Source organism: Trichechus manatus, unplaced genomic scaffold (genome assembly GCF_000243295.1).
Source record: "Trichechus manatus latirostris isolate Lorelei unplaced genomic scaffold, TriManLat1.0 scaffold00007, whole genome shotgun sequence".
Lineage (NCBI taxonomy): Eukaryota > Metazoa > Chordata > Mammalia > Sirenia > Trichechidae > Trichechus > Trichechus manatus.
In genome coordinates, this window is record NW_004443943.1 from 15,501,630 (window position 1) to 15,510,728 (window position 9,099).

Consider the following 9,099-nt stretch of genomic DNA (forward strand, 5'->3'; position numbering starts at 1 on the left):
TGGCTGTGGTCCATCAGTCCTTTGGACTAATCCTTTCCTTGTATCCTGTTCTCTTCATTCTCCCTTGCTCCCGAAGGGGTGACACCAGTGGAGTATCTTAGATGGCTGCTCACAGGCTTTTAAGACCCCAGACGCTACTCACCAAGATAGAATGTTCTCAGTCTTTATAAACTGTGTTATGCCATTTAAGCTAGATGTTCCCAGAGACCATGGTCCCTACAGCCCTCCGCCCAGCAATTCAGTCCCTCAGGTTTTTTTTTTTTGGCATTGGCCTACTTCCACAGTTATTTGTATCTATTTAATTTTAATTTTTTTTCATTTCTTTTATATCTCTTAATGTGATATATGTTTCAAGTAATTTTTTTCAGGAAGGCAGATATGTTGAATAGGGTCTGAGCCTTTGTGTGTCTGAGAATGTCTTTTTGTTGCCTTAACATGGAATCAAACATCTTGGGTCAAAACATCTTACCACAAACTTCTGGAGACATTTTTCCATTGTCTTCTGGAGTTTAGCATTACAACAGAGAGGTCTAAAACCACCTAGTTTTTATACATTTGTAGGTAGTTTGTTGGGATTTTAAATTATTATTTCTATGCTAACATCCTTATTATTTTAATTGTTTTGTTTCATTTCTATAATTCATAATTTTAGCAAGCATATGTATGCAAAGGTCTTTTCCTTTCATTTTGATTTTGCAGTGAGCCCTTTAAATCTACATTTATAGGTTTTTCTTTAATTCAGATGTGTTCTTCTATCATGACTTTGAATATTGGTGTATCTATTCCTTTGTTTTTGTCCTTCATTCAAATCTAGTCAAGGAAACTCAAATATCCATATACTGTTTCCTTGATGTCTGTCATCTTCTCTTATTGTTGATATATCTCTGCCTTTTCCTCTGATGATTGAGTTTGTTCTCCAGTTCACTAATTACTTCCACGCAGTTCTGTGCTTTATAACCTCCAGTGTTTTTAGCTATTTGTTTTTAGTTTTCTTGCAAATTTTCTTTATCTCACTTATCTTCTTTATCATGCAGTCGTCTTTTTATAATGAGAAATTTCAGACTTACAAAACCATATGGAAAATAATACAATACACACCTGTCTTACCTCCCAGGTTTGGAAATAAAACATTACAAATGGGGTTTATGTCTTTCTTTGCATCAATTATGGTATATTTTTCTAGAACCTTGTCTATTTCATCTGAATTTATCTATCTTCGTATCTACCTACCTATACAAAAATATATGCATATCATATGTGGATGTGTGGATGTACATATATATACACACATATACACATATATTTTTAAACTATTACATTATACAATAAATGTACCTTCCTTCCCTCCCCTTTCTATTTCATATTATGTTCTTTTAATTTCAGTATATTTTTATTTCCTAATGTTTTCTTCTGAGTCCCATAGAAAATCTTGGCATTAGCTCATCTAAAAAGTGAAAGCACTTCTCGGACAAGATGGAAGTATTTTATCAGCTATGCCTCAGATGTAGCCAGTCTAAGTGTCAATCGTGTTCTTCCTAACTGAACTTCAGAATCAATCACTTTCCCACCATAGGCTGGTAACCATATTTCTCAATTTAATCCATATACTTCCCTCCCTTTCCAGGGTAGGGCGAGCATGGGACTAGGCGTCAGCTATCATGATGTCTAAAACCAAGACTCTGTAGTTACGTACTTGATTTGGGGAGGTTCATTTTGTTTTGCTTTACATTGAACAAGCCATTTTCCCTTTTTGGATGGACCTCAGTTTCTTCGTCTATATAATGAACAAGTTGGATTGGGTAATCCTTTGTCTACTCTAAATATTTATAAGTCTATACATTGTAGAATACATTAGTCACTAGCTACATATGGCCACATAAATTTAAATTGAAGTCAAATAAAATAAAAAATTCAGTCCCTCAGCCTAGCCACATTTCAAGTGCTCAGTGGCCACCTGTGGCTAGTGGCTACCATATTGGGCAGCACACATACAGACTAGTTCCATCATCACAGAAAGTTTTATTGGACAGCACTAGGAAGGAGTTACTCAGTGAGAATGAGTGAACCCTAGCAAAGTAGGACTCATTTAAACAGAGCTCAATTAATTCAATTAGTTCCAGGCTGGGAAAAGCGCTTGTGGACCAGCAAGGTCCACTGAGATCAATTTATTGGAGGGGAAGCTTACCAACATTGCAGCCAGACAGCGCTTGAATCAAATCTCTGCTATTTACAAGCCATGTGATCTCAGGCAAGTAACTTAGCTTCTCAGACTCAGTTTACATTTCTGTAAAACGGGGATAACAAAACCAGGCCTTATAGCTTGAGTGCTATTAGTGTGGTAACATATATGAGGCTCCAAGCATACTGCCTGGTGAGTGGTTGGTACTCAGGAAACTTTTCTAGTATTGAGGATGCATTCAGGATTTGAAAACCTAAAGCGTTGGCAATGATGAGGCTCTCCTACCCTGAATCCTCCATGAGGAAATTCCTGTTAAAGGACCCGGTGAAAAGCTACCTTCTCCATGAAGAATTCCTTGATCCTGCCCATTCTCACTCTATTCCACCCTCACTCATCCTCTCTACCACCAGTTTATAAAATCATCTCTCTGTCTGAACTCTGTAGCACTTTATCCTTCCTCTTCTATGGATCTAGCCCCTTTCGACCTCAAATGGCCCTGATTTGTTGTCCTCTACCAGAGTGAGACCCTGTTGCTTTTGAGTCAATTCTGACTCATAGCGACCCTACAGGACAGAGTAGAACTGCCCCATAGGATTTCCAAGGAGCGCCTGGTGGATTCGAACTGCTGACCTTTTGGTTAGCAGCCGTAGTGGTTAAGAGCTTTTAACCAAAAGGTCAACAGTTCAAATTCACTAGGCGCTCCTTGGAAACCCTATGACGCAGTTCTACTCTGTCCTTTAGGGTCGCTATGAGTCGGAATAGACTAGACGGCAGTGGGTTTGGTTGGTTTTTGAACCAGAGTAAGACCACATGAGTACAGGAACTTACCTTGCCTCTCTCTCAGCAAGCCTTGCAAGGAGATTTGCATGTAGTCAATGTCCAATAAATGACTCAGCAGATTTTCTACCCGTGATTTGCATTCTTCATGAGTGAGAAGAAAATTATTTCTCCCTGTCTTGCTGGCTCACCCTCTGTCCATGTAGATGACAAATTATCAAAAGAAGGTCGAAAGGAAATTGTGTCACAATCTCAAATGAGGCTAAGTGAGAAACACAGTCAGCCCTGAACGTCCTGATTCTTCTCTAATTGTAAGTAGGGCAGTGTTCTCCTAAGGCAGTATTTCCCAAACCTTAGTCATTCACATACTTCACTCACAATGTTTGTTATATCTGCATAGCAGAAACCAATTGCCGTTGAGTCAATTCTGACTCTTGGCGACCCCATGCGTTTCAGAGTAGAACTGTACTCCATAAGGTTTTCAATGGCTGTGATCTTTGAGAAGTAGATCACCAGGCATTTCTCCCGAGGTGCCTCTGAGTGGATTTAAACAGGCAGCCTTTCGGTTAGTAGCTGAGCATTTAACTATTTGTGCCACCCAGGGACCATCACATATAATATTGCTCATTTAAATGTCTCATAATCAATTCACCCATTAAAATTAAATACCTTTTTAAAAAGGAGCCCTGGTGGCACAGCGGTTAAGTGCTCAGCTGCTAACCAAAAGGTGGGTGGTTCCAACCCACCAGTGGCTCTGTAACCGTGTAGGTTACAGCCTAGGAAACCCTAAGGGGCAGTTCTACTCTGTCCTATAGGGTTGCTTTGAGTCAGAATCAACTGGATGGCACACAAGAACAACAGCATTTTTTTAAAGAACTTTATAGACTACTGTAAATGGAGGGGAAAATATCAGCCAAAACTTGAAGGTAACTATAAAAACAACAACAACAAAAAGCAAATAATTGATAACAAAATAGATGCCATGACTAGTCTGTGCACTTGAGTTTTAGAATTGCTTTCTTTTTGTTAAATGTGCTCTTTGCTTGAAAGAGAGATTAGCGAGTGCTCGAAAGAAAGACAACAGCCAAAGCTAGACTTTCTCTTTGATGAATTCAGAAGGTTGAAAGAAATTTGATGGGGAGATTGTGGTAGGCTAAATAATGGCTCCCCAAAAATGTCCATGTCCTAATCCCAGGAACCTAGGAATATGTTACTTTACATGCCAAAAGGGACTTTGCAGATGTGATTAAGTCAAGGATCCTGAGATAGAGAGTTTATACTGGATTATCCGAGGGAGCCCACATAATCACAAGGAATCTTTTAAGAGGGAAGCAAGAGAGTTAGAGTCAGAAAAAGCAGATATGGCAATGGAACCTGAGGATGGAGTGATGTGCTATGAGCCAAGGACTGCAGGTAGCCTCTAGAAGCTGGAAAAGACAGAGAAATGGATACTCCCCTGAAGCCTCCAGAAACACAGCCCTGCCAACACCTTGATTTTGGGCTTCTGACCTCAGAACTATGAGATAACTTTATGTGGTTTCAAGTCAGGAAGTTTGTGGTAATTTTGTTACAACAGCAATAGGAAACTAATACAGAGACTAACTCTTACACTCATCATTATTTAATACCATGCCCATGTACCACCTAAAATCTTCTGCGTACCCAGTGGTGTATACCCTGCACATGGGGAAACACTGCAGAATGAACTCCTCTGAAAAATGGTATGAACTCCCCTGGAAAATGGTATGAAAATGGTATTCATAGATTAAAGGAACCTCAGAAGAATTAAGCGTGAGGCAGTGAAGCTGGCTGATGAGGTGAAAGCTGATTACAGGGGAAGCTCTGTGTGGTCAGTAACCTACTTCCTCTACTACCTCCACCTTTCTTTATACTGTAGCATCCTAGCTGAGGAGACTGTTCCAGAATCAGCCTTCTGGCAGCAACTGGACTCTGTATTAAGGTAGGCCATGTCTATAGTTCTTTCTGCTTCTAAATTGCACTGCATTTCTCTGAGACCAAAATAGGCTTGGGAATATTCTTTTATTTTTTTTAAGGATTTATTGTGTTTCATCTAGTTACAAAAATAAAAACTATTTCTAGTAGACATTTTGGAAAATAGAGAAAAGATCAAAAGAAGAAAATAATAGAAAACCAATGTCCTCACCACCCAGAGAAAAGCACTTGGTTTACAATTTTGATAGATATTTCTCTGGTTCCATTTATATTCATGTTTATAACTTAAAAATTATTTAATGCTATTTTGTAGGCTTCATTTTTTCTCTTAATACATATTATGAACACTTTTGCATTAACAGTAGTATACAGCTACAATATTTTTGTGATAACTGAATAGTATTCTGTTGTAAAGCTAAACTAGAATTTATGTAACCATTTCATATACATGGTTGTTTAATTTGTTTATAATTGTTCACTCTTTTCCCTATACACAACTATTTTTGTCCACCATTGATGGCTCCTAAAATAAATTTTTAAATTAAGAATATTTAAATGTCTCCATACATATTTCCGAATTGTCCATCAGAGAGTTGTAACAATTTACATTCAGCAAAGCAATATTTTTTAAAGAGAATTAATTGAAAATTTGAGTGACTAAAATTGAGGCAAATAAATGTTACCCTTGTTAGAAAGAGAGAGAAGAACCTTTTTTATTTTATACTTCTTGTGATAGCAAGACAACGAGCTTGCCTTTCTCTTGATGAAAGAAGAGGGCAGAAAAAGAGTAATTTCTTAAAAAGAAAATAAACAGTAAAGGAATTTTTTTCCTAGAGGCATTAAGATGAACTTAAAAATAGTACTAGTGTCTTAGTCATCTAGTGCTGCTACACCAGGAATACCACAAGTGGATGGTTTTAATGAAGAGAAGTTTATTTCCTCATAGTCAAAGTAGGCTAAAAGTCCAAATTCAGGGTGTCAACTCCACGGGAAGTCTTTCTCTCTCTCGGCCTTCTCATCAATGTTCCCCCGGACTATGAGCTTCTCGGCGCAGGGACCCTGGTCCAAAGGACGCGCTTGGCTCCCGGCACTGCTTTCTTGATGGAATGAGGTCCCCCTGTCTTACTGCTCACTTCTGTCTTTTATATCTCAAGAGATTGCCTCAGGACACAATCCAGTCTTGTAGATCAGGTCCTGCCTTACTAACACAACTGCCACCCATCCTCCCTCATTAATATCATAGAGGCAGGTTTACAACATACAGGAAAATCACACAGCACCAGGAATCATGGCCTAGCCAAATTGATACACACATTTTTTGGGGGACATAATTCAAACCATGACAACTAGTATCAGTGTTTTCAGGTTTTGGAAGGGCATAGTGGCTGGACTATCTTCATTATAGCAAAATGTAGGTCTTTCCAAAGTCTTAGCCTATTTCAGCAAAGTTGCATGGTATACACCCCGCCAAGAATAGACTTGATGATTTAATCAATATGGGCAATCATACATCCCTCCAAGAATAGCCTTGATGATTTAATCAATACAGGCAGTCAATCTATGTAGCCTTAAAGCCAATTTCTGCTTTGGGTGTCTACACAGATTGTTACGTGAATTTCCAAATTATTCACTTGTTCAGTATGGTCGCAAATCTAATGGCTACTAGAGCAGCTAGTACAGACAAGGCAGCTTTGCCTGAACACTGCAGCTGACCTAACCCAGCAAACAATAACTACTAAAGAGCTTGGTTTATTGTTGGGATGGTGCCTATTCCAGGCTCTTTAGAGATTCTAACTGAAAAATGAGGTAGAAGATTTCAAGTAACTGACTTCATTTTAAATCTTTTCTACCTCAAGTCTGCAAATTGATATTAATCCTAATAATGATAATAATAGCCATAAGTAACCAAACCAAAAACCTGTTGCCATTGAGCTGATTCCGACTCATGTTGACCTATGTGTTACAAAGTAGAACTGCTCCATAGTGTTTTCTTGGTTTTAATATTTACCGAAGGAGATTGCCAGACCTTTCTTTCGTGGTGCTGTAGGTTTGAACCTCCAATCTTTTTGTTAGTAGTCAGTCACAAACCATGTACATCACACAGGGACCTATAGCAGCAACATATTAAGTACCTTCTATGTGCCAAGCAGAAACACTGGTAGCGTAGTAGTTAAGAGCTACGGCTGCTAACCAAAAGATTGGCAGTTCGAATCCACCAGGCGCTCCTTGGAAACTCTATGGAGCAGTTCTACTCTGTCCTATAGGGTTGCTTTGAGTCGAAATTGACCCATTGGCAACAGATTTGGTTTTTTCTTTTTTTATGTGCCAAGCATTATGTGTGCACCTTACACATATGTTTTATGTAGACTTTACAATGATGCTATACGGAGGGTAGTATTATTATTACCAACTTAGAGGTAAGCAAACTGAAAATCAGAAAATTGTCCAGGAATCCGCAGCTGGTGAGAGGCAGAGCTGGGATTTGAACCCCAGATTTGTGGGACTCCACCATTCTCCGTTGTCCTTCTAGGTTGTCTCCTTGCTAGGTGTCCTTGTGGCTTCAGGTCAATTATTATTTCCAGGCCCCATAATCAAACCTACACATACCTGTACTTACCCCTTTAAAGGAGTAATTTTTAAATGACAGCTAGAGTCATTTCTGATCCCTGGTTGCTCCTTTATTAGGTATATTACAGGTTTGAAAGAGCAGGAAATAAAAACAAACTTTTCTTCTATATACTTAAGGCAGTTGTTTTGCAAATTATTAAGTTTCTGGATTTTTTGTTGTTTGTTTTCGTCTTTCTTTGTTTGGTGTGTTTTAATGTGATTAAGGATAGGCTGCATTCTTCCTGCTGGACAGCTATGCTGAGCACATCCCAGACAATCAAATAAACATCCCAGGGTAGGAGTCTTTGGGGAGAGGCCTCTGGGAATGGTTTACGTCAACATGAGTGGCAGGGCGAAGTAGGAGACCAGCAGATGATATGTTCTGGAAATAGGGAAATCCCAGGGCCTCATCCTAAATGCCAGGATGCAGAGAAAGAATACTGAATCAGGAGACACTTACCATTTGGTTCTTTTAAAGGGCAAGTGTGGATGTTATTAGGATGTTCCCAAAATACTAGTGAGGCAATGCAAGGGGCTTCTCTTTATCCTAGTTCTTTCTACTCTTTTCTCTTGCTTTTCATTTCATATTCCTCCCTGCTTGCCTTAGCCTCCATGGTGCTGAAGCTGATCTTAAATATTTGGGCAAGTCATTTCTCTTTTCTGGACTCGAGCTGCCTCATCTGTAAAACAAGGGAGCTAAACTAGCTCATCAGCTAGTCTAGTTCTTTGCCAGCCTCAGCGTATTATACTCCTATAAATGTGATTACTTTAGAAACCAGGGTAAGATAAAAGTGGAGTTAAACAACCATGCACTTCTGCATCCCCAATCAGGGAAATTAAGGCACTTGATTACTTCAGTGCCTTTGAGGACCCCTCCCATTGTTTACTTCTCTTCTCCGCTCGGAAGGGTTTGTGGTGCTTCGTACAGATCTGGCTGCCTCAAACCCTAACTTTGGAAGCCAACCAACTCTAACCTCCCAGCCAATGCTGCAGGCACTAAAATAATCACCCACATCAAAATTTCCAAAATCCCCAACGGTGATGACATAAATAGATATTTTCTACTTTTTTAAAGTGACTTAGAACAGAATGTCAGAATAGGGAGTATAGACGCCGTCTTGCCAGTGATTTTAAAAACTTTCAGCAGCAAAAATCTTTTCAAGCAAAAAAATCTTGCATACGGTCCCCATACACATAAAATCAACAGGTAGAATATGGTTAGTATAAATTTATCATATTCAAATTTTCAAATATTCAAATTTATAACCTTCACACATTCTGAAGTAAAGTGATGAGGAGGAAGCTATTTTGGTGATCCCCAAAATTAGAAATGGGGTTACAAGCAACAGTGCTCTAGTTATCTTACATCCGTCTCAGGTTACACTTTAGAGCTCTACTTTATTTGGCTACATGATATGATAAAATCTATAAAGATCCGTAGTTGAAGTCATAATTGTTTTTAAAAATCTTTCCTTACAGCCTCAGGATTTTCTTCAATTATACAAGATAACAGAACAAGTTTTATTCTAAGGTTCTAGCACAAGTCAAAAAACATGAGGTTGCTAACGTTTTCAAACTTGAAG